Source organism: Hyla sarda, chromosome 4 (genome assembly GCF_029499605.1).
Source record: "Hyla sarda isolate aHylSar1 chromosome 4, aHylSar1.hap1, whole genome shotgun sequence".
NCBI classification, from domain to species: domain Eukaryota; kingdom Metazoa; phylum Chordata; class Amphibia; order Anura; family Hylidae; genus Hyla; species Hyla sarda.
The window spans coordinates 261,782,190-261,806,912 of record NC_079192.1 but is presented as its reverse complement, the minus strand read 5'-3'; the positions used below and the strand labels follow the sequence as shown (position 1 = coordinate 261,806,912).

The following is a 24,723-nucleotide window of genomic DNA, read 5'->3' as shown; positions in this document are numbered from 1 at the left end:
TTAAATTAGCAAAAAATTTTAAAAAAAAATTTACATTTCATGATTTTTTGCGTTGTAAAAAAAAAAAATACAAATGATATCGGCTTACTTTTACTATGAACATGAAGGACAACTTGTGACAAAAAAACAATGTCAGAATTATCGTGATTGGCAAAACGTTACCAGAGTTATTCTCTAATAAAGTCAGACATCCCCGATTTGAAAAAAACAGGCCTGGTCTTTCAGGGGCGTACAGGTTTAGTTGTATTGGTTCTTAAGGGGTTAAAGTACACATGAGGGAATTAGGAGTACAATACTGATTTCATATAAGTATATTAAGGAATTGTATTACATATATTCTTTGCAGACCTTAATATGGAGCTCATGGTAATCTTTGGGACTATTCACAATGGCATGTAAAAAAAAGTGTGTATTTGCAAACAGGATGCACTACTTTCATCTGTTTTGCAGATAGAAATGCCCATTAAAATGTATGGAGAGTGATTAAAATAGAGATTCATCTGAGGCAGCTAGGAGGAAAAGCAAATGGTTCATTAGAAAAGTAGACCCGTGGAATAGCTAAGCCTGAACACATCCTCTCACTAGAGAGGCTACACTAGAACTGCCTGAACCTCCTTCCCTTCAGTGGAGTGGCAGACTCTGGAAATGCTCCTTCTTCCATCTGAAGGGTTTTTACCCATCTCTAGCTGTGTGTGTGTATGTGTCAACATTCTAGCTGCCAACCATGTGTGGTACAATATCAGTTAAAACAGAATAAAGCATAAACGGCATTATAAAACAGCACCATATATAAAACATGTAAATAAGAAAGTGGCTGGATAACACCCAAACACAGACCCCCCAAGGATTCGAGTGAGACACTGTACATGTATATGTGGTCCATAATTAATATATGGACAGATAGAAAATAAACAATTTACCATAATTAATGCAGACTACATGTTTTAAGATATAATCAGATCAAGGTGCCATCAGAAATGCCTTGTCTGCATTAATTGTAATAAATCTTTTATTGTATTATCTGTTTGTACATCAGTCTTAATGATTTAATACAGTTTTGGTCAGTGCTTGTTCTATGAGCAATCCTCACTTCCTTGCTGTTTCCCGTGTTCCTTGCTGGACCAACTGCGGCCAATATCCATGCTATGCACGGAAAAGATACTGGTTTGACCATTGTCGATGGCGAGTTTCATTATTGTTGATGTGATCTACTAAAAAATTACCACCTGGCAACGGCACATGGAGTGCCCTTTTTTTTCTGTTGATCAATTTTTTCTATATATAAAAAGTTGACAACACCTTTAAAACTAAAATGATCTTATATATAAACCAACTCTTAAAGGGGATTGTTTAGGGAAGAATATATATTTTAGAAAGGCCCTGTGCTGCCAAGATAAAAAAAAATTAAGCATACTCACCTGCCCCACACCCTGTCGCTGCAGTCCCGTAACTCTCAGTTCCTTGGGTTCTCAGCTTTTTCCAGTGATATGAAAGCAATACATGAACTGCTCATTAAGCCAATCAACTGGCTCCAGCCGTGACCGACCTCAGTCCGTATACGGCTGATCAGGCATTTCCTACATGGTCATTTAACGGGAAGAGCGTTGGGGACCAAGAGGCGTTGGTGACCGAGAACTGCAGGACTACAAGGGTCTTGAGGCAGTTAAGAATGCTTAATTTTTTATTTCTTAAAATATATTCTGAACCACCCCTTTAAGAGGGAGGACGAGTGATCCAATAATAATTGTTAGTCCAACAATGATGTATATATAAAAATAATTGTCATGCCTTACTTACCACCAACAAACCAAAAATAACATGTGAAAGATTGTTTACATGTTAAGCATTCTTGAAAGTGTTTCCCCACAATACCACACAGGACATTTATGTGAAATACATATTCCTAATTTACAGAAATCTATTAGGAATGTAAATTGAATTTTCAAAGACTCTCCGCCGGAGAAAAGAACAACATTTTTTGTTCTTCCTCAACATTCATTCAGAAGCTTCTTCTGCCAGGTTTTATGGTGAAAACCTCTCTCTATTTATCTAGTAGAACTCTGGAGAGTCTCCTGATGGAACTCATAACTATATTTGGATGTGATACATTGACGGGTTAATGGCTACAACCATAAAAAGCTATTCAGTTGTAACTCGAAACTACAGCATGAGGTTCCGGGTTTTAATGTCCTGTTAAGTAGAAGAAGCTTCATTCTGTAACCACATACTGATTGAAAAAGTGAAATAAGAGTTTAGGGAAAGCTAGCCCTGGCACTGTCCAAGGGGCGCTGGTCTTTGAAGAGTCCACAACTCATGCTCTTCTTATTCATGTTTCATGGGTGTATGTGTCAGTAGATAAAGTGAAAGCAATGCAAGGAAATGAGTAAGTCTAAGTCACAGTCATTCCGGTTACAGTGAGTAAGACCTAGATAAAATCAGACTATGATGAATTACAGCAGCTCTATCCCTAAGCTGTGTGATGGTGGGATAACAACAATGCTGTATATCACAGTTAAAGGAACACACACGCTCTTAGTTATATCTCTAATGCTTGGCATTGCCTTCTGTCATCTATATGTGTGGGAGTAAACAATTTCATTCTGGTCAGAAACAGTACATATCACCCAGGCAAGCAATCTAAGTATTCCTTGTTCTGAAAAATCACCCCTTTAATGTTATACGAAAAGACTGATATATTTTGGCGATGGTTAACCCCTTAAGGACTCAGCCCATTTTGGCCTTAAGGACTCAGACAATTAAATTTTTACGTTTTCATGTTTTCCTCCTCGCCTTCTAAAAATCATAACTCTTTTATATTTTCATCCACAGACTAGTATGAGGGCTTGTTTTTTGCGCGACCAGTTGTCCTTTGTATTGACATAACTCATTATATCATAAAATGTATGGCGCAACCAAAAAACCCTATTTTTGTGGGGAAATGAAAAAGAAAAACGCAATTTTGCTAATTTTGGAAGGTTTCGTTTTCACGCCGTACAATTTACGGTAAAAATGACGTGTGTTCTTTATTCTGAGGGTCAATATGATAAAAATTATACCCATTGTTACATATTTTTATATTATTGTTGTGCTTAAAAAATCACAAACTTTTTAACCAAATTAGTACGTTTATAATACCTTTATTTTGATGAACTCTAACTTTTTAATTTTTCCGTATAAGCGGCGGTATGAGGGCTAATTTTTTGCCCCATGATCTGTACTTTTTTTTGATACCACATTTGCATATAAAAAACTTTTAATACATTTTTAATAATTTTTTTAAATAAAATGTATTAAAAAAGTAGCAATTTTGGACTTTTTTTTGTTTACGTTCACGCCATTCACCGTACAGGATCATTAACATTTTCTTTTAATAGTTCGGACATTTACGCACGCGGCAATACCAAATATGTCTATAAATTTAAATTTTTACGCTTTTTAGGGGTAAAATAGGAAAAAACGGACGTTTTACTTTTTTATTGGGGGTGGGGATTTTTCACTTTTTTTAACTTTTACTTTTAAGTACCACCGCACCAGGATGTACATTTACATCCTGCGTCCTTAAGGGGTTAACGGGGTATTCTAGGAAAAAAACATTTTTTTAATATCAACTGGCTCCAAAAAAGTTAAACAGATTTGTAAATTACTTCTATTAAAAAATCTTAATCCTTTCAATAATTATCAGCAGCTGAAGTTGAGTTGTTGTTTTCTGTCTGGCAGCAGTGCTCTCTGGTGACATCTCTGCTTGTCTCGGGAACTGCACAGAGTAGAAGAGTTTTGCTATGGGGATTTGCTACTACTCTGGACAATTCCCGAGACAGGTGTCATCAGAGAGCACTTAGACAGAAAAGAACAACTCAACTTCATCAGCTCATAAGTACTGAAAGGATTAAGATTTTACAAATCTGTTTAACTTTCTGGAACCAGTTGATATATAACAAAAAGTTTTTTTCTGGATAATCCCCTTTATGTTTGGTTCATACTTGGGACGTAAATTCTTTATTAATCATGTGGTTAAATAAAAAGTATATGCATTATTTCTTTACATAAGGCTTATCAAGTCTGTTTTTAGCACAGTAACATTATACTTTGTAACACAGTGTTTACTATAAAAGTAGTTCATCTTTAGTTCAAAAATAACCTATAAGTGGTGGCTACATCTGCTTTTTTTAACAAGGGGGAAGTTGCTTGTTTTCATGCTTATTAATTCAATGTCAATTCTAACAAAGCCATTTAGGAGAAACATAATGGCCTGGCCTATGCACTTTTCATGCCTAAACACATAGTTGAGAAATGCACTTTCAGATAATCATTTTGAGTTCCAGTGTATTTAAAGGGGTTCTGCAGTGAAAACTAACATATGCCCTATCCACAGTGGATAGGGGATAAGTAGCTGCGGGGGGTTCAACTACTGGAATCCCCTGCGATCCTCTGTACAGTAGCGATTGCAGCATGATCAGGATGGTGCCAATGAGATTTATTCAAGACTTGGCCAAGATCGTGTTCTGTATCACTTCTATTATCCCCCCCCCCCTTCGCCACTAATTATTTATTTACAATTGACTCCTAAAATCTGATATCAGTTCACTGAGGGATCAGATTGCATGTTACCCATAGAAGTCATTATTGAATAATATAAGCTAACCTATTTGCCACACTGAAAACCGAACTGTAAACTTGTATCACTTTATATTGGGTTTTTTAGGCATACTGAACATTGTTTTGCGGAGGCTCTCTGTTACTGCATAATTTTTCATCCTTAGCACTGATAGTAGTGAAACTTAAAGGGGTACTCCGCTGCTCAGTGTTTTGAACAAACTGTTACGAACGCTGGAGACAGTGCCGGAAGCTTGTGACATCATACCCCCTCATGACATCACACCCTGTCCCCTCAATGCAAGTCTATGGGAGGCGCCCCCTCCCATAGACTTGCATTGAGGGGGCAGGGCTATGGCGTCACAAACTTCCGGCGCTGGCTCCAGCGTTCGGAACAGTTTGTTCCAGACGCTGAGCAGCGGAGTACCCTTTTAAGGAAGTGGTAAACTTTATATCCTTTTCCAAAGGGTCAGTGCACAAGTATCCATTCTTTCTTGACTTCTCCATATAAATTCTTTTTACTATTCAAAACAGTCATGAGACAGCAGAGCCATAAATTTAAAACAAAGGGAACTACTGCATAACTTCCTCTGCCAATACGCAGCTGTCAGACCTTGTCTATATCTATCCAGAACAGCGGAGCCTCAATTGCTCTGCTGGCTTCATTCAGCTGTTACTTATTCCCAGTACCAGACACTTAATATCCAGAAGAGTTTTGGTAAGTATCTCTATGGATGGAAATTTCCCAGTGAAGTTGCATCCTTAAGACATTAGAATCAATATACTAGATTTCTGTAAATGTATAGGCTGGATTGGCTATTTTTACAACTGAGAAAAGCTTGTATATGGTCTGTGTGTTTAAATCTATATACATATACAAAATGATCTAAAAGTATGGAACAAACTTGACACCTGCAGCATTTATTGAGCATATTGTGAAGTAGAAGGCTTTCTTGCTAGTTACATTTATTTGCTTCATTATATAAAAGTATCTTATACTTTGTACAAATCTTGTGTCTTATGAGTTGCTTTATGACCTATTCAGATTCTTTAAAGAGGCACTGGCATTATGAAAAACTTTATATATCTTGTAGTACTACTGATAAGATGACTTTTTAAATATACATTTATTTAATGTCAGTGTCTGTTGATAAAACAGATAAATTAGAGGTATACCTATAGTGGGAGATTTATCAAAGCAAAGGAAAAGTTATACAGTTGCTCATAGCAACCAATCAGATCGCTTTATTCATTTTGCAGAGGCCTTGTTAAAATTAAAGCAGCGATCTGATTGGTTGCTATGGGCAACTGGGCAACTTTTCCTCTGGACAGGTTTTCATAGGCTTTCTTAACATATGCCTAAACTCTGTATTCAGTAATGCATGTCATGTGATTACCAGCTTGTCATAACTATTTGCCGGTGCAGGTATTTTTGTCAACACAGGCAAGGGTGCATTTTGGTGGCCCACCCTTCTACCCCACCCCCCCTTACTCCACTGCCTGTGTCACTGGCAAGGGTCCTAAGAATGCCCTTCTGCTGCGTTGCCAGAAATGTGTGGAGGCAGGGTTAAACACCTGGCTCTCCAGCTGAGATTTGGATATTTAAACTCCGCCTCCTGCCAACAATGGCATAAGATTTCCCCTCCCAATATCCATACTAGCCCCCCCAACAGTTGCACATGTATCAGCCCCTCGACCAGTTGCACTTTTATCAGCCCCTCCACCAGTTGCATATGTATCAGCCCCTCCACCAGTTGCATATGTATCAGCCCCTCCACCAGTTGCACTTGTATCAGCCCCTCACCAGTTGCACTTGTATCAGCCCCTCCACCAGTTGCACTTGTATCAGCCCCTCACCAGTTGCACATGTATCAGCCCCTCCACCAGTTGCACTTGTATCAGCCCCTCCACCAGTTGCACTTGTATCAGCCCCTCCACCAGTTGCACTTGTATCAGCCCCTCCACCAGTTGCACTTGTATCATCCCCCTCACCAGTTGCACTTGTATCAGCCCCTCCACCAGTTGCATATGTATCAGCCCCTCCACCAGTTGCACTTGTATCAGCCCCTCCACCAGTTGCACTTGTATCAGCCCCTCCACCAGTTGCACTTGTATCAGCCCCTCCACCAGTTGCACTTGTATCAGCCCCTCCACCAGTTGCACTTGTATCAGCCCCTCCACCAGTTGCACTTGTATCAGCCCCTCCACCAGTTGCACTTGTATCAGCCCCTCCACCAGTTGCACTTGTATCAGCCCCTCACCAGTTGCACTTGTATCAGCCCCCTCACCAGTTGCACTTGTATCAGCCCCTCCACCAGTTGCACTTGTATCAGCCCCTCCACCAGTTGCACTTGTATCAGCCCCCTCACCAGTTGCACTTGTATCAGCCCCCTCACCAGTTGCACTTGTATCAGCCCCTCCACCAGTTTCATATGTATCAGCCCCTCCACCAGTTGCACTTGTATCAGCCCCTCCACCAGTTGCACTTGTATCAGCCCCTCCACCAGTTGCACTTGTATCAGCCCCCTCACCAGTTGCACTTGTATCAGCCCCTCCACCAGTTTCATATGTATCAGCCCCTCCACCAGTTTCATATGTATCAGCCCCTCCACCAGTTGCACTTGTATCAGCCCCTCCACCAGTTGCACTTGTATCAGCCCCCCCACCAGTTGCACTTGTATCAGCCCCCTCACCAGTTACACTTGTATCAGCCCCCTCACCAGTTGCACTTGTATCAGCCCCCTCACCAGTTGCACTTGTATCAGCCCCTCCACCAGTTACACTTGTATCAGCCCCCTCACCAGTTGCACTTGTATCAGCCCCTCTACCAGTTGCACTTGTTTCAGCCCCTCCACCAGTTGCACTTGTATCAGCCCCTCCACCAGTTGCATATGTATCAGCCCCTCCACCAGTTGCACTTGTATTAGCCCCTCCACCAGTTGCACTTGTATCAGCCCCCCCACCAGTTGCACTTGTATCAGCCCCCTCACCAGTTACACTTGTATCAGCCCCCTCACCAGTTGCACTTGTATCAGCCCCCTCACCAGTTGCACTTGTATCAGCCCCTCCACCAGTTACACTTGTATCAGCCCCCTCACCAGTTGCACTTGTATCAGCCCCTCTACCAGTTGCACTTGTTTCAGCCCCTCCACCAGTTGCACTTGTATCAGCCCCTCGACCAGTTGCACTTGTATCAGCCCCTCGACCAGTTGCACTTGTATCAGCCCCTCCACCAGTTGCACTTGTATCAGCCCCCTCACCAGTTGCACTTGTATCAGCCCCTCACCAGTTGCACTTGTATCAGCCCCTCCACCAGTTGCACTTGTATCAGCCCCCTCACCAGTTGCACTTGTATCAGCCCCTCACCAGTTGCACTTGTATCAGCCCCCTCACCAGTTGCATATGTATCAGCCCCTCCACCAGTTGCACTTGTATCAGCCCCTCCACCAGTTGCACTTGTATCAGCCCCCTCACCAGTTGCACTTGTATCAGCCCCTCCACCAGTTGCACTTTTATCAGCCCCCTCACCAGTTGCACATGTTGAAGCAGCTGTCAGAATTACACCACAGGTACTCTCCAACATAGACATCAAATGAAATATGAAAAGTAATGTAAATGGAGCCTAATTCATAACAGTGGGCACCACCCTGTTGATTCTGATGACAAGAGTGTGTCAGGGATCTGCTCTAAATACAATTCTGTGTAAGCAAAGTGGATCTGTAGTTGGTGCACATCCACAACTAACAACACAGGATGAAGCAATGTGGGGAGAAATGGGGACTGGCAGAAGGCAGGGTTACATTTGGAAAGAGAAAAGATAGAAGAAGCAGACTGGGATGATAAACATTGAGGCACAAGACTGGGAGCAACAGGCAGAAGAGGCAGTGGGTACAAGTATTGGTTCCCAGGTGGGTTGTCAGCTGCTGTTGAATGGAAAGTGTTATAGGCAGAGTATGCCAAATGCATGGCATCAAAATCTGTGCGGGTGAAATAACAGAAAGTGATGCAAAACACGGAAAGTGTGGAAAAGACTCTGACATGATAGATCAGAGACCAGAACCCAGCAGAAAAAAGTGACACAGTATATCTCACCAGCCTGGATATAGGAAGTGCCATCTTATGCCCATAACTTGACACTACAGCTGGCACAGTTTGTGGGCATGAGATGGCTCTGTACGTAGGAAATCCCCTGCCAGTGGTTGGTGATTTAGATTTTTTTCTGGGCCTCTCCACCTTGGCGCCCTAAGGCAAGTGCCTAAGCTGCCTTATGGTAGTGCCAGTCTTCACTTTGTGTTTATATTTGGTGACATATTCAAAAATAAATGTCTCAGGCTCTTAGAAAATCTGATGCTTTAGTTTAAGAATATTTTTTGGTGGCAGACTTTTAAATATTTTGTGCAATTTAAGCCACACCCCCTTTCCTGATTCCCCCAAATCCCTTTTCCGCAATATTTTTTCTGAATTTTTAATTTACACAAAAATGTTGCATTTTGGTGCAAAATGGTAAAACCGAAACCGGACATATTTTCAAGGCAGCACAAGTGAGCTATTAAAAATGTGGTGAGAAAAAGAATATGATTAAAGGAAAACTGTAGTGGTATATAATTTCTCCCCTAAGTTATAAATCACGGGGGTTCCGACCGCTGTGGCCTCCTTTGATTTCCATTACGGTGTCATGACATCTTGACACAGCATCCAACATGCCCCCCATATATCCCATAGAGATACACAGAGGGGGCGTGTCAGCCGTCGCATCATGCGTGGACAAAACGCTCCCTTCATGCGGACGGATGGGGCCCCCAACAGGAGATCATGGGAGGGGGCTGGCTTCCAGTGGCTGGTTCCCCCGTGATCTAAAACTTATCCCCTAATTAGTTAAATACCACTACAGTTTTCCTTTAATATAAGTATAACTTAAATTACACAGGTTTTTGAATATGTCCCCCACTGTGTGTGTACTTGTAAGCACAGTCCGGTATTGTTAAGTAAATGAAGACTTTTTAGTATTCTGAGTCTCAATATTGTGTTGAAAGGTTTCCAAGATAATTTGGGATCCTTAAATTAAAAGAAAGGTAAAGTTGGACACATCTGTACATTTTCTTCTATGTTTTTGCATATTTAGTTATGCTGCTTATATAAATTAATGTACATTCACCAACCTTTAGAGAGTTTCTTTTTCATGGAAGGATGGAATTCATTATATTAAGTCAGATTTTCCAGACTGAATAAAACACAAAGGGTTTGATGTGGTTATTCACTTTGATTTCACCTTTTGTTTTCTTTTCTGTCTCATTGAGTATTCAGAAACATGGAAGCAATCTGTTATATACAAGCTGAACTTTGCTGTGGTCTTCTAAGGGCAAAACAGGCCTTGGAGCATATTTAAATGTCTACCTTGATTCCCAAGATTGCTTTGCCCCATTAAGAGAACTTGAATCATTTAAAGGGGTATTCCAGGCAAAAACGTTTTTCTATATATATCAACTGGCTCCAGAAAGTTAAACAGATTTGTAAATTACTTCTATGAAAAATCTTAATCCTTCTGAAGTTTTCTGTCTAACTGCTCAATGATGATGTCACGTCCCGGGAGCTGTGCATGATGGGAGAATATCCCCATAGGAACTGCACAGCTCCCGGGACGTGAGTCATCAGAAAGCAGTCAGAGAGAAAACAACAACTCAAGTTCAGAAGCTAATAACTATTGGAATGATTAAGATTTTTTAATAGAAATAATTTACAAATCTGTTTAACTTTCCGCAGCCAGTTGATATATAAAAAAAGTTTTGGCCTGGAATACCCCTTTAAGTAAAATGTTCTTTTTAGTTGAAATAAAGTTCCTTGAGATTTTTTTTTCTTTTGAAAGGCAACAGTACTTTATACTTACAGGTGGGTTACGAATAAAAACATTTTTGGAGTGAAAAATGTTTTTATTTACAGAGGTACTCTGCCCCTAGACATCTTATCCCCTATCCAAAGGATAGGGGATAAGATGTCTGATCTCGGGGGTCCCACGGCTGGGGACTTCCGTGATCTCGGCTGCGGCACCCCAGACATCCGGGGCACAGAGGGAACTTCGCTTTGTGCCGGATGACTAGCAATGCAGGGTGGAGACAGTCACACACGCTCATGATGTCACAACCACGCCCCCTCAATGCAAATGTATGGGAGGGGGCCGTCAAGTCCCTCCCATAGACTTGCATTGAGGGAGCATGGTCGTGACATCATGAGCGGGTGTGACCATTATGTCATGAGTCTCCAGTGCTGCACCCGATGCTCTAAATGAATGCCGGGTGCAGCAGGGAGATCGCGGGGGTGCCCAGCGGCAGGGCCCTCACGATCACACATCTTATCTCTTATCCTTTGGATAGGGGATAAGATGTCTAGGGGCAGAGTACCCCTTTAATATCCATAGGTTTTTTATGGCACTGCAGGAAGGGATACTGAAGAAACCCAGTGGTACATGAAGACTTATTTTAAGGCAATGCTTCATGTGAAAAATATGCAAAAATATTAGCTGTCCTCCAGGAGGAAGAAAATTCTAATGGTATGTTCACACTACAGAATATCCACGCAGATATTTTCTGGGCAGATATCTCGAGAGCAGCAGATGCTACCAAAATCCATTGGCGCTCGGACCCCGTGGACCTGTCCCATCATAGTTAGTGGCAATTCAGTCTGCGCGAATGTCTGCAGAAAGAATGAACATGTTCATTCTTTTGGTAGAGGAGTCAGAAAGCAGTGTGCAGAATCTCTGCAGAATCTCGCTGAAGACAATGGGAGGCTGCTGCACTGGACTTCATGAGCAGAAATTTCGTAGTGTGAACATAGCTTCATACTAGCCAAACTAGAGTACCCCCTCAATAGACAGCTGTTTCAGGGTTTTTGCCATGTATCTGTCCAGAGTAAAATATCGATTGGCTAAAGATATACTTTGTGTGCAATAAATAGTAGAAAAAGAGATGTCTTAAAAATCATATATACAAAACTTTTGCCTCCAGATGAAACAATGCTGCATGTGATATTACTGCAGAGTTTCGATGGCATGCAGTAAACAAATCAAAGTCTCTTCTATACGATGACCGGAGACTTTTAGAGTAAACAAAGATTGTAAATGGATGTAATATTCTGCCCCACTCCTATATTGCCTATTTACCATATCCCTCCTGAACGTGGAGTGGACTCTTACTCTAAATACAAGGAATTTGTGAATTGTTGACAACCCAAAGCATTAGAATCATCATCACCACCTGTCCGTCTTGTCACTGAGTGGTGAATGTTATGTGCCTGGAAGTAGACGACTGTGTGCTGCTTGTGTTGACAGCTAAATGTGCAACTATGTTCTATAATGACTAGTCTATAATGACAGTACTGTAGAATAATAATATTAATAATTAAGATAATAATATTCTCCAGTACAGTACATGTGGTCAACGTTATCATTTTATTAGGATGACTCTAAAAGCATGTTATATCACATAGTGTATTTCTGTCATCAGATGTTAAAAAACAATTCCCAGCATGATCAGACAGCCAACGGCCCAAAACAACCAATCAGATCCGTGGATAAGTGCCTAGAGGACACAGTTTGGAGACCGCTCTGTTTGATAAAGGACCATAGCAATAATAGAACATACTAGAAATAATAGCCCAGATTTGTCAAAAACAGATTTGCCCAAAACAACCAATTAGAGCTTAGGATAAGTGTCTAATCACATGTGGATTAGGGGGGGGGGACCTAAATTTAAGAGAAAATTTAGAAAGGGTAGCAGGGGCACTTCGGGGAACTGAACATATTTCTTGTCCACAGGATAGGGCATAAGTTTCTGATCCCTGTAATCAGACACTTATGCCCTATCCTGTGGACAGGAAATATGTTCAGTTCCCCGGAGTGCCCCTGTTACCCTTTCCAAATTTTCACTTAAATTTTTTTTTCTAATGGATTGGTTGGCTTATGATGAACCTTTCCTTATGGTTAAGTGTCCATTTACCTCACTTTGACATGTTTCCATCATGGCCCATTTTTGTATTATAGTGTTTGACTTCTTTTAACCCCTTAAGGACTCAGGGTTTTTCCGTTTTTGCACTTTCGTTTTTTCCTCCTTACCTTTTAAAAATCATAACCCTTTCAATTTTCCACCTAAAAATCCATATTATGGCTTATTTTTTGTGTCACCAATTCTACTTTGCAGTGAAGTTAGTCATTTTACCCAAAAATGCACGGCGAAACGGAAAAAAAAATCATTGTGCGACAAAATAAAAAAAAAACGCCATTTTGCAACTTTTGGGGGCTTCCGTTTCTACGCAGTGCATATTTCAGTAAAAATGACATGTTATCATTATTCTGTAGGTCCATACAGTTAAAATGATACCCTACTTATATAGGTTTGATTTTGTCGCACTTCTGGAAAAAATCATAACTACATGCAGGAAAATTTATAGGTTTAAAAATGTCATCTTCTGACCCCTATAACTTTTTTATTTTTCCATGTACAGGGCGGTATGAGGACTCATTTTTTGCGCCGTGATCTGAAGTTTTTATCGGTATGATTTTTGTTTTGATCTGACTTTTTGATCACTTTTTATTCATTTTTTTAATGGTATAAAAAGTGACCAAAATACGCTTTTTGGACTTTGGAATTTTTTTGCGCGTACGCCATTGACCGTGCGGTTTAATTAATTATATATTTTTATAGTTCGGACATTTACGCACGCGGCGATACCACATATGTTTATTTATTTATTTTTTTACACTGTTTTATTTTTTTTATGGGAAAACGGGGGTGATTCAAACTTTTATTAGGGAAGGGGTTAAATGACCTTTATTAACACTTTTTTTTTATTTTTTTTTGCAGTGTTATAGGTCCCATAGGGACCTATAACACTGCACACACTGATCTCCTATGCTGATCACTGGCGTGTATTAACATGCCTGTGATCAGCATTATCGGCGCTTGACTGCTCCTGCCTGGATCTCAGGCACGGAGCAGTCATTCGGCGATCGGACACCGAGGAGGCAGGTAAGGGCCCTCCCGGTGTCTGATCAGCTGTTCGGGATGCCACGATTTCATCGCGGCGGTCCCGAACAGCCCGACTGAGCAGTCGGGTCACTTTCAGTTTCACTTTAGAAGCGGCGGTCAGCTTTGACCGCCGCTTCTAAAGAGTTAATACCGCACATCGCCGCGATCGGCGATGTGTGGTATTATCCACGGGTCCCGGCCGTTGATGAGCGCCGGGACCGCCGCGATATGATGCAGGATCACGGCGCGATCCCGCTTCATACCGCGGGAGCGGGCGCAGGACGTAAATATACGTCCTGCATCGTTAAGGGGTTAAACAAAAAAATTTATAATAAATACATATATACTTTGTCTCTATTGCTCAGTTGGTTTTCCATTCTGTGCTTTGGGGGGGGGGGGGGGGGGGGGAGGGGTCCTCACTCTGCATGACTCATCTTCTCCCTGAGTGCTGGGTCTCTTAATCCAGTCACTGATGGATGCTCTGTAATCCCATCCTCCCTGTTTTGCATACTGCAGTCTGATAGGACAGGAGTGAGTGCTAGTGTCCCCTCCACTTACTAGACTTTGTCCATGCCTGTAGACAAAGATGATGCTGCAGCCCAGGGCTTCCATCAGAAATTTTGGGGCCCCTTACACAGCTTGTACTCCCCCCCCCCCCCCCCAACTCCAGGACAACATTTTTATTCTGCAGTGACTAAATAATACCACCATACTGTAAATAAATAAAAGCCACTATACACTGACCAGTATCACTAATAACACCACTATACAAGTGTCACATAATTCAGCCACACCAAGAGCACTACCATTACCACTGACTAACACTGCTATATTGTTACTTATTTAAAACCAATTTACAAAAGATGAATAACCCCTATAGATTTGAGCTGTACACAGGGGCTGCAGACCATATTAGTCATTACAGGTACATACTCACAGGGGGCGTCTTCTCTGATCGGAGTCGTTCACTTTTCTCTTTCTTCTCCATCTGTCCTGGGTCATCATGAAGATGTCTCCCGATCACAACTCATCTTCACCGAATCTGCCAGACAAACATTTTATGCTTCTTGCTACAGCAAAATGCTCAACTCTATACAAACCCCCTATAAAAAAACAAAAACACCACTTACCTCTGCTTTGTTCCCTTGCAGCTTGGCTTCTCTTTAGGCTTCCTGTGCAAACAGCCTCTACAGAGCCGCTGCCACACAGGAAGCCCGGACAGAGTCCCTTCCTGTCACGTCAGCCGCTGCAGCCGAGAGCACGTTCAACACTGTGTGCGTCTTAAAGGCGCACTCAATGTTGGATGCTGCGGTTCGGGAATTTGGGTGTCCCGGATCTACAGGCCCCCCCCTTCACCCACTGGCCCAGTTGCATGGAGTGCACCGGCCACAGCATTTGGCAGCCCTAGGGCCCCAGGCCACCCTGGGTGCCTGGGCCCTTTACTGGGGTACCGGCTGTACCCCCCCTGATAGTGGCCCTGCTGCAACTAGACAGGACTGTGTTCTGGATGGTATGGGGTGTTTTTATAAGCCATGATTTCTATATAAAGGAAATAACATTTTCTTATGTAGTATGTTAGTAATGGTAATGTTTTCCCAAGATGTACAACATATAAAAAGTTTTTGAATGTAACAGATTTAAGATGTCTATATCTTCTACCAGAAACGGTCCTTGTTGAAGGAATCTGTGTTCTATGGACAGCTTTATGGTTTTCCAAAGTCAATATTATCAAGTGGTGAGAGGAAGGATCTTTATATGTTAATCCAACCTACAAGTCCCTCCATCTGCTGGATGTTATGTCTATGAGAACTAAACCTTGGGAAGCTATAAAGCCTAGGACATGGTGATAAACATTACCCTTAAGAATTGTAACATTATATATAATATTCCAGACAAACACCTGGATTTGCTCGCACACTATTTGTGGGGGCTGAGTCATGGATCCCAGGATATTGCATCTGCTAACCATATACAGTGGGTAACATTGTTAAGATACTATATTACTCTTGTATATACTGTAAATAGATCAAGGATACATTGAACAGAAAAATAAAAATGCACAGCCATACTTTTATCAAGTAGAGGAAAGAGGGGCTCTCTGGCCGCCACAATCTGATCCAGATTTCAACACACGATAAATGCTGAGTTATGATTTCTGTTATCCAGGGAGATCAGAAATGTGAAAGGTAAATAAGAAACAGTCTGCTGAAAGCTGCAACATATTTGCCAAAGCACAGCTAGGTATCTAAAACTCATAATATCCCTTTATATTTCACTCAAATATTCCCATCTTACTTCTGTGACCCAGCAACAACATCCAGACACTCTCCTGCCAATGGTTAACTGTATTTGTTATGAGCTGCAGACTGTGCTATCTGGAGGGACATAAAACACTTACCTCCACCTTCATACTCATATGGACACCATGTGTAATATGCTTTGCGTGACTTGCTGATCAAGAAGCTGTAAAATCTGCTCTGGAGGGACAGTGTTGTCTGGTTAAATGGAGGGAGGTGAATAAGGATTTACTAAAGAAAGATAGAAAGTTGTTATGAAGAAAGTTGAAAGTCTTAAAATGTACCTGTCATATCACAGAAAAAAAAATACTTATATATGTTACTCACTTGGATTCTTTACATGTCTAGCTTCTGTATTTGTCTCACAGATCCCTCTATTCTGCTGCTCAATCATTCTGACATCCACTGCTCAGGATGTACGGGGCTGAGCCCGCCCTCACTCACCATGCATTCACTTTCTTTCTGACTCTGCCGTGCAGGATCTCTGCAGGCTGCTCTGTAACCCCCTCCCCTTTGTTTTAAGACAGGAGTCTGATAGTCAGGACAGGAGGGAGCACAGATGATGCTAGTCTGGCCCTCACTTCCTGGACTTTCTCCTAGCCTGTGCTTCATTTGGGACAAAGATGATGCTGTAGCCAGAAAGGGTCATGTTTTGGATGGTATGGGGAGATGACACTTTTTATGAAGCCAAGCACAAAACTGTGTTTGCAAAAGTCCCTGCTTCTCCAGCAGATATTCTCTCTCGAAGGCCACAACTTCTTCCAGTCTCCCTTAGCCTAGTTCAGCATAGTACGGCTTTTCTCTTGTCATTGATCAGCATTACACACTGTTTGGGTGGAATCCCTGCTCATGAATTGAGAGTAGGACGATTCTCCCACAACAGTCACATGCTCTCACACACCAATCCGCTTCAACCTAAGGGCCTTCAGTTGCTGGTCCTAGCAGTTCCCCAGCTCCATGTTAGTTAACCGCACAGTAACCACAGTAATGTACACAAAATATAAATGTAATTTCAAGTAATACAATACAATTTGCTTAGAAAAATCCCATTTCTTAGCCATAAATATATTGATGGGAAGAAATGAAAGTATTGCTAGTTTTTTCTTGTGAATGTGAATGTTTTGCTTTTAATTATTAAAAAAGGATTTCCTTTTTTGTTGTGTCAAATTCTACCTTTTAGTAGTAGTAGGTAGGTTGGCACTTTCGTGTCTTGTGGTGGCGCATGAGGTGGAAATAAATCAGTATGTAGAACAAATAGATACCCAGCACTCACCAGTAATGCTTAAAGAGGAACTACGGTGGAAACAGGGGGAAAATAAACAGCTTTCTGATATCAAATATGTGCAAGAGTGGTTAATAAAAGACAATACTTATAGTGTGAGGATATTCCATAGAGATAACACTTGTGGCAGAACTTTTAGTTGCACATAAGTTAAGATAAGTTAAGTTAGGTTAAATTGAAGTTTCGGCATATCTGCATTCCTGGGCTAGGCTGCAGATATGCCGAAACGTGTCCTTTGTATCACTATTCCTGCGATGGATTAATAAACATTCATGGTTAAAGGGGAACTCCAGTGGAAAACAGATGTTTTCAAATCAACTGATGCCAGAAAGTTAAACAGGTTTGTAAATTACTTCTATTTCAAAATCTTAATCCTTTCAGTACTTATCAGCGGCTGTGTACTACAGAGAAATTAGTGAAGTTCTTTTCAGTCTGACAACAGTGCTCTCTGCTGACACCTCTGTCTCTGTCCAGATTAAAACTATACAGATTAGAAGCATATAGAAAACCTCTCCTGCTCTGGACAGTTCCTGACACAGGTTTAAGCAGAGAGCACTGTGGTCAGGCTGGGAAGAAATTCACAAATTTCTCTGTAGTATACAGCAGCTGATAAGTACTAGAAGGGCTAGGATTTTTAAATAGAAGTAATTTACAAATCTGTTTAACTTTCTGGCATCAGTTGATTTGAAAACATCTATTTTCCACTGGAGTTCCCCTTTAACCATGAAGGTTTATTAATCCATCGCAGGAATAGTGATACAAAGGACACGTTTCGGGATATCTGCAGCCTAGCCCAGGAATGCAGATATGCCGAAACTTCAATTTAACCTAACTTAACTTATCTTAACTTATGTGCAACTACAAGTTCTGCCACAAGTGTTATCTCTATGGAATATCCTCACACTATAAGTATTGTCTTTTAGTAACCACTCTTGCACATATTTGATATCAGAAAGCTGTATTAGGCTAAGTTTCCACTTGTGTTTTTTTTTGTTTTTTTCTGGCAGTTTTTGGATATCTGCCACTGCAGTTTTTAAGCCAAAGACAGAAGTGGATCCATAAGGGAGGAGAAGTGTAAGTCCTTCCTTTATATGTCCTATTCCTTTTGAATCCACTTCTGGCTTCTGGTAACTTAGCCTTACAGAGACCTATCTGATCTTTGTCAAGTTTCTGTTTTTGTGTTAGCAGATACATTTGGTATTTCACTTACAAAGGAATTTTTAAGACTTTATTTCATTTTGTATGATGTGCATGTGGTGAACGTTCTTTGGAGGAGTATGCCAAGTTTTTATATTGTGGGCTATTATAGTGTCATATGGTTTTTTCCTTCAGTCTGTATATGTAATCTACTATGGTGATGCATTCACTAATGATGAGAGTTAATTTTGACCATAGTTTAGAAATCTTTACCCTAGCTGCAGTGAGTAAAGTTCTTACAAGAATCAGAGATCTGGACGGAATCCTTCTTGGGAAGACATGTTAACCCCTTAGCGATGCAGGACATAAATGTACGTCATGGTGATCTGGTACTTAATGCACCAAGACGTACATTTACGTCCTATACATAATCCCGAGCATCGGAGCGATGCTAGGGTCATGCGCGGCAGGTCCCGGCTGCTGATAGCAGCCAGGGACCCACCGGTAATGTCTGACATCCGCGATCGCGTGGATGTCCGCCATTAACCCCTCAGAAGCAATACAGATCACGGCATCTGCAGCACTGCGGTCACTAAAATGGATGATCGGATCGCCCGCAGCGCTGCTGCAGCGATTCAGTCATCAAGAACGGCAGACGGAGGTCCCCTCACCTGCCTCCGCTGCCTTCCATGGGTCTTCTGCTCTGGTCTGAGATCGAGATGACCAATAACACATAGCACTGAACAGTATTAGCAATCAGAGAATTTCTATAAATAGTCCCTTATGGGGACTGTTAACCCCTTAAGGACGCAGGACGTAAATGTACGTCCTGGTGAGGTGGTACTTAACGCACCAGGACGTACATTTACGTCCTAAGCATAACCGCGGGCATCGGAGCGATGTCCGTGTCATGCGCGGCTGATCCCGGCTGCTGGTCGCAGCCAGGGACCCGCCGGCAATGGCCGACGCCCGCGATCTCGCGGGCGTCCGCCATTAACCCCTCAGGTGCCGGGATCAATACAGATCCCGGCATCTGCGGCAGTTCGCGATTTAAATGAACGATCGGATCGCCCGCAGCGCTGCTGCGGGGATCCGATCATTCATAACGCCGCACGGAGGTCCCCTCACCTTCCTCCGTGCGGCTCCCGGCGTCTCCTGCTCTGGTCTGTGATCGAGCAGACCAGAGCAGGAGATGACCGATAATACTGATCTGTTCTATGTCCTATACATAGAACAGATCAGTATTAGCAATCATGGTATTGCTATGAATAGTCCCCTATGGGGACTATTCAAGTGTAAAAAAAAATGTAAAAAAATGTAAAAGTAAAAGTAAAAAAAAAGTGAAAAATCCCCTCCCCCAATAAAAAAGTAAAACGTCAGTTTTTTCCTATTTTACCCCCAAAAAGCGTAAAAAACATTTTTTATAGACATATTTGGTATCGCCGCGTGCGTAAATGTCCGAACTATTAAAATAAAATGTTAATGATCCCATACGGTGAACGGCGTGAACGAAAAAAAATAAAAAAAAGTCCAAAATTCCTACTTTTTTAATACATTTTATTAAAAAAAAAATTATAAAAAATTTATTAAAAGTTTTTTATATGCAAATGTTGTATCAAAAATAAGTACAGATCATGGCGCAAAAAATGAGCCCCCATACCGCCACTTATACGGAAAAATAAAAAAGTTAGAGGTCATCAAAATAAAGGGATTATAAACGTACTAATTTGGTTAAAAAGTTTGTGATTTTTTTTAAGCGCAACAATAATATAAAAGTGTATAATAATGGGTATCATTTTAATCATATTGACCCTCAAAATAAAGAACACATGTCATTTTTACCATAAATTGTACGGCGTGAAAACAAAACCTTCCAAAATTAGCAAAATTGCGTTTTTCGTTTTAATTTCCCCACAAAAATAGTGTTTTTTGGTTGCACCATACATTTTATGATATAATGAGTGATGTCATTACAAAGGATAACTGGTCGCGCAAAAAACAAGCCCTCATACTAGTCTGTGGATGAAAATATAAAAGAGTTATGATTTTTAGAAGGCGAGGAGGAAAAAATGAAAACGTAAAAATTTAATTGTCTGAGTCCTTAAGGCCAAAATGGGCTGAGTCCTTAAGGGGTTAAAGTGTAAAAATGTAAAAAAAAATATGTTAAAAAAATTTGAAAAATCCCCTCCCCCAATAAAAATGTAAAATCTCCCATTTTCCCCATTTCACCCCCAAAAAGTGTAAAAAAAAATGTAATTTTATAAACATTATTGCAACGTGCGTGAATATCCAAACTATTAAAATATAATGTTAATGATACCGTACGGTGAATGACGTGAACGTAAAAAAAAAAAAAAAAGTCCAAAATTGCTGCTTTTTTATAACATTGTATTTAAAAAAAAAATTACAAAAAATGTATTCAAAGTTTTATATATGCAAATATGGTATCAATTAAAAGTAAAGATCATGGCCCAAAAAATGAGCCCCCATACACCCACTTATATGGACAAATGAAAAAATTATTGGTCTTCAAATTAGAGGGATTTTAAACGCATTAATTTGTTTAAAAAGTTCGCAATTTTTTTTTTTTAAGCACAAAAGTAAGAGAAAAGTATGTAATCATTGGTATTGACCCAAAGAATAAAGAACACATGTCATTTTTACTGTAAATTGAATGCCATGAAAACAAAACCTTCCAAAATTCACAAAATTGCGGTTTTATTTCCCCACACAAATAGTATTTTTTGTCGCGCCATACATTTTATGGTAAAGTGAGTGATGGCATTACAAAGGATAACTGGTCACATAAAAAACAAGCCCTCATACTAGTCTGCGCATGAAAATATAAGAGCTATGATTTTTGAAGTCGAGGAGGAAAAAACGAAAATGTAAAAATGTCATGTCTGAGTCATTAAGGCCAAAATGGGATGAGTCCTTAAAGGGGTACTCCGCCCCTAGAAATCTTATCCCCTATCCAAAGGATAGGGGATAATATTTCAGATTGCGGGGGTCCCGCCGCTGGGGGATCTATCTTGCAGCACCCACCTTTAGCGGCTTCCGGAAACGCTGGAGGTCCTCAGGCTGAGTCCATCTCGACCACGAGGACGGAGCATAGTGACATCACGGCTCCGCCTCCGTGTGAAGTCACGCTCCGCCCCCTCAATGCAAGTCTAATGGAGGGGCATGACAGCTGCATTGAGGGGGCGGAGCGTGACATCACACTGGGGTGCAGCCGTGACGTCACTATGCTCCTTCCTCGTGGTCGAGATGGACTCAGCCTGAGGACCTCCAGCGGTTCCGGAAGCCGCTAAAGGTGGGTGCTGCATGGTGACCAGTAACCAGACCCGGAGCAAACACGCTTTGGGGACTGATTCTAACGGGGTGTGGTGTAGAAGATCACGGGGGTCCTTTCGATAGGGGATAAGATGTCTTAGCACCGGAGTACCCCTTTAAGGGGTTAAAGGGGTACTCCAGTGGAAGACAATTTTTTTTTAAATCAACTGGTGCCAGAAAGTTAAAAGATTTGTGAATGACTTCTATTAAAAAAAATCTTAATCCTTCCAGTACTTATCAGCTGCTGTATACTACAGAGGAAGTTCTTTTCTTTTTGAATTTCCTTCTGTCTGACTATAGTGCTCTCTGCTGAAACCTCTGTCCATATCAGGAACTGTCCAGAGCAGAAGGGGTTTACTATGGGGTTTTGCTTCTGCTCTGGACAGTTTTGCAACATCTGGATGTCCGTAGGTTGGAGACCACTGGTTTAGTGTCATGATAGTCTGTTATAGTTCAGTCTCCCAGCACTGATTATCTTGACTAAAGCCTCAAGTAAGGTAGTTCTCTACTTTTAAAGGGAATCTGTCATCCCTTTCATTCTGCCTAAACTACGAGTAGTCAGGATGGTCTTTTCAGCCTTACGCCCACTACTAGCCTTAACTGGTAGATCATTTCTGTATTTGTGTAGGAAGAGATCTATCAGTCAAGGCTGGCAGGTGGGGAGAAGCAGACCATCCTGATGTCTTGTGGTTTAGGTAGCATGAATGTAATGTCAGGTTCCCTTTAAAGGGGTACTCCAGTGGAAAACATTTTTTTAATCAACTGGTGCCAGAAAGTTAAACAGATTTGTAACTTTCCTCTATTTAAAAATCTTTAACTTTCCAGTACTTATCAGCTGCTGTATGCTCTATAGAAAGTTCTTTTCTTTTTGAATGTCTTTTCTATCTGACCACAATGCTCTCTGCTGACACCTCTGTCCATGTCAGGAACTGTCCAGAGTAGGAGCAAATCCCCATAGCAAACCTATCCTGCTCTGTACAGTTCCTGACATGGACAGAGGTGTCAGCAGAGAGCACTGTGGTCAGGCTGAAAAGAAATTCAAAAATAATATAGCTTCCTGTGTAGCATACAGCAGCTGATAAGTACGGATAAGGATTAAGATTTTTAAATTTACAAATCTGTTTAACTTTCTGGGATCAGTTGATTAAAAAAAAAAAATTTCCCCCACTGAAGTACCCCTTTAAGCATAAATTTACACCAAGTCTGTAATACACAGAAAACAACATAGTGATTTATCTTATGTGGACGGAATAACAATCCTTATGGATCTAATCCATTAAAACCATCCAGGAAGCATTTGTTCCTCCTCTGTTTATGGACCAAATACTGTTGTTTGAGGACTACATTTTAAGAATAATTTTTTCTAATGCCCCCATTCCCTAGCTAACGGTACCATTTGTTTCAGTGCATGATATGCTAATGAGGGTCTAGTCTATTGCTGGGATATCCCTACTGCTCAGTTCTCAATGGGAAGAGCCTCAAGTTCCTTGACAATTTACAGACTGCAATGATGCCATGGAAGGTCAAAAGGGCAATCACAACTGTATTTTTGTAACGGTATTTTTGTAACTTATGGCGGTTCCACAGTATATAACTGTATTCCCACCCCCCCAAAAAAAGTATTATTAGCCCAGCGCTGCGCTGTCCCCGTCGGGGTACTACTCACGTCACCTGCAAGCCCTGCTCTCCTCGTCCTCCTGTTTGTTGCGGCCGCCGGCACTGACACTCTATACTGTATTCCTATGCCCGGGCTAAAAAAATTTAAACAAATATAAACTAACGCATGTTCCGACGTCGGCCTTACGCTGGGGCCGTGAATGTCGGACAGCCGTCAGCCTATTACCGGCCGCATCGATGCTCTGCCTCGGCCTGTGATAGGCTGAGCCCACTGTCATGTAAGAAGCCGGCTACTTACATGACAGTGGGCTCAGCCTATCACCAACCGAGGAGGAACATCACTGCGGCCGGTGATAGGCTGACGGCTTTCCGATGTTCCATTCCTTAGGAAGCTGGTCTGGATCATCGGGGAAGGAGAGTTAAAGGGGTATTCCAGGCAAAAACTTTTTTTTTTACATATCAACTGGCTCCGGAAAGTTAAACAGATTTGTAAATTTCTTCTATTAAAAAATCTTAATCCTTCCAATAGTTATTAGCTTCTGAAGTTTTCTGTCTAACTGCTCAATGATGATGTCACATCACGGGAGCTGTGCATGATGGGAAAATATCTCCATAGGAGTTGCACAGCTCCTGGGATGTGAGTTATCAGAAAGCAGTTAGACAGAAAACAGCAACTCAACTTCAGAAGCTAATAACTATTGGAAGGATTAAGATTTTTTAATAGAAGTAATTTACAAATATGTTTAACTTTCCGGAGCCAGTTGATATATATATATAAAAAAAGTTTTTGCCTGGAATACCCCTTTAAAGTTTATTTTGTTTACCTTTTGCGGCCTGGGCATAGGGATACAGTATATACCAGTGGTGTTCAACCTGCAGACCTCCAGATGTTGCAAAACTACAACTCTCAGCATTCCCGGACAGCAACGGCTGTCGGGGCATGCTGGGAGTTGTAGTATTGCAACATCTGGAGGTTGAAGACCACTGGTATAGAGCGTCAGCACCGGCGGCCGCAACAAACAGGAGGACGAGGAGGGCAGTGCTTGCGGGTGATATGTGAGTAGTACAGTGCAGTGCTGGGCTAATAACTGGGGGGGGGGGGGCAGAACAGCGCTCGCGGGTCACGTATGATTAGTTCCTGATGTGGGGACAGCGCGCTGCGGCTGATAATTCATTCATTCCCGAGGGGGAGGGGCCAAATTGATATTGCGGTATGGGTTAAAATCCATATCGTGCAGCACAAAAATTCCGGTATTCGGTATGAACCGGTATACCGCCCAGCCCTATCTAATCATATTTCATATTTACAAGAAAGAAATGCACTTGTAAACAAATAAATAAAACAATGTTGTTAGTTCCGGAATGTAGTTGCTTCACGTTACTGTTACCGAGCTGGAAAAACAAAACCGAGCTTCTATAGTAAATCTATGGATACGGAGGTTACGTG

At 41.5% G+C, this 24,723-nt stretch overlaps 1 protein-coding gene and 1 long non-coding RNA gene across 7 annotated transcripts in view; one reads left to right on the top strand and one right to left on the bottom strand.

Annotated features, from left to right (window-relative positions):
* NAV3 (neuron navigator 3) overlaps positions 1 to 24,723 on the top strand; it is a 642,886-nt gene that overhangs the window by 386,823 nt on the left and 231,340 nt on the right. The window lies entirely within an intron of this gene.
* Positions 14,544 to 23,456, bottom strand: LOC130369181 (uncharacterized). Its single transcript, XR_008892692.1, has 3 exons — positions 23,331 to 23,456; positions 16,009 to 16,138; positions 14,544 to 14,652 (listed from the first exon to the last, which is right to left on the bottom strand). It is a non-coding gene; the product is annotated as an uncharacterized LOC130369181 (long non-coding RNA).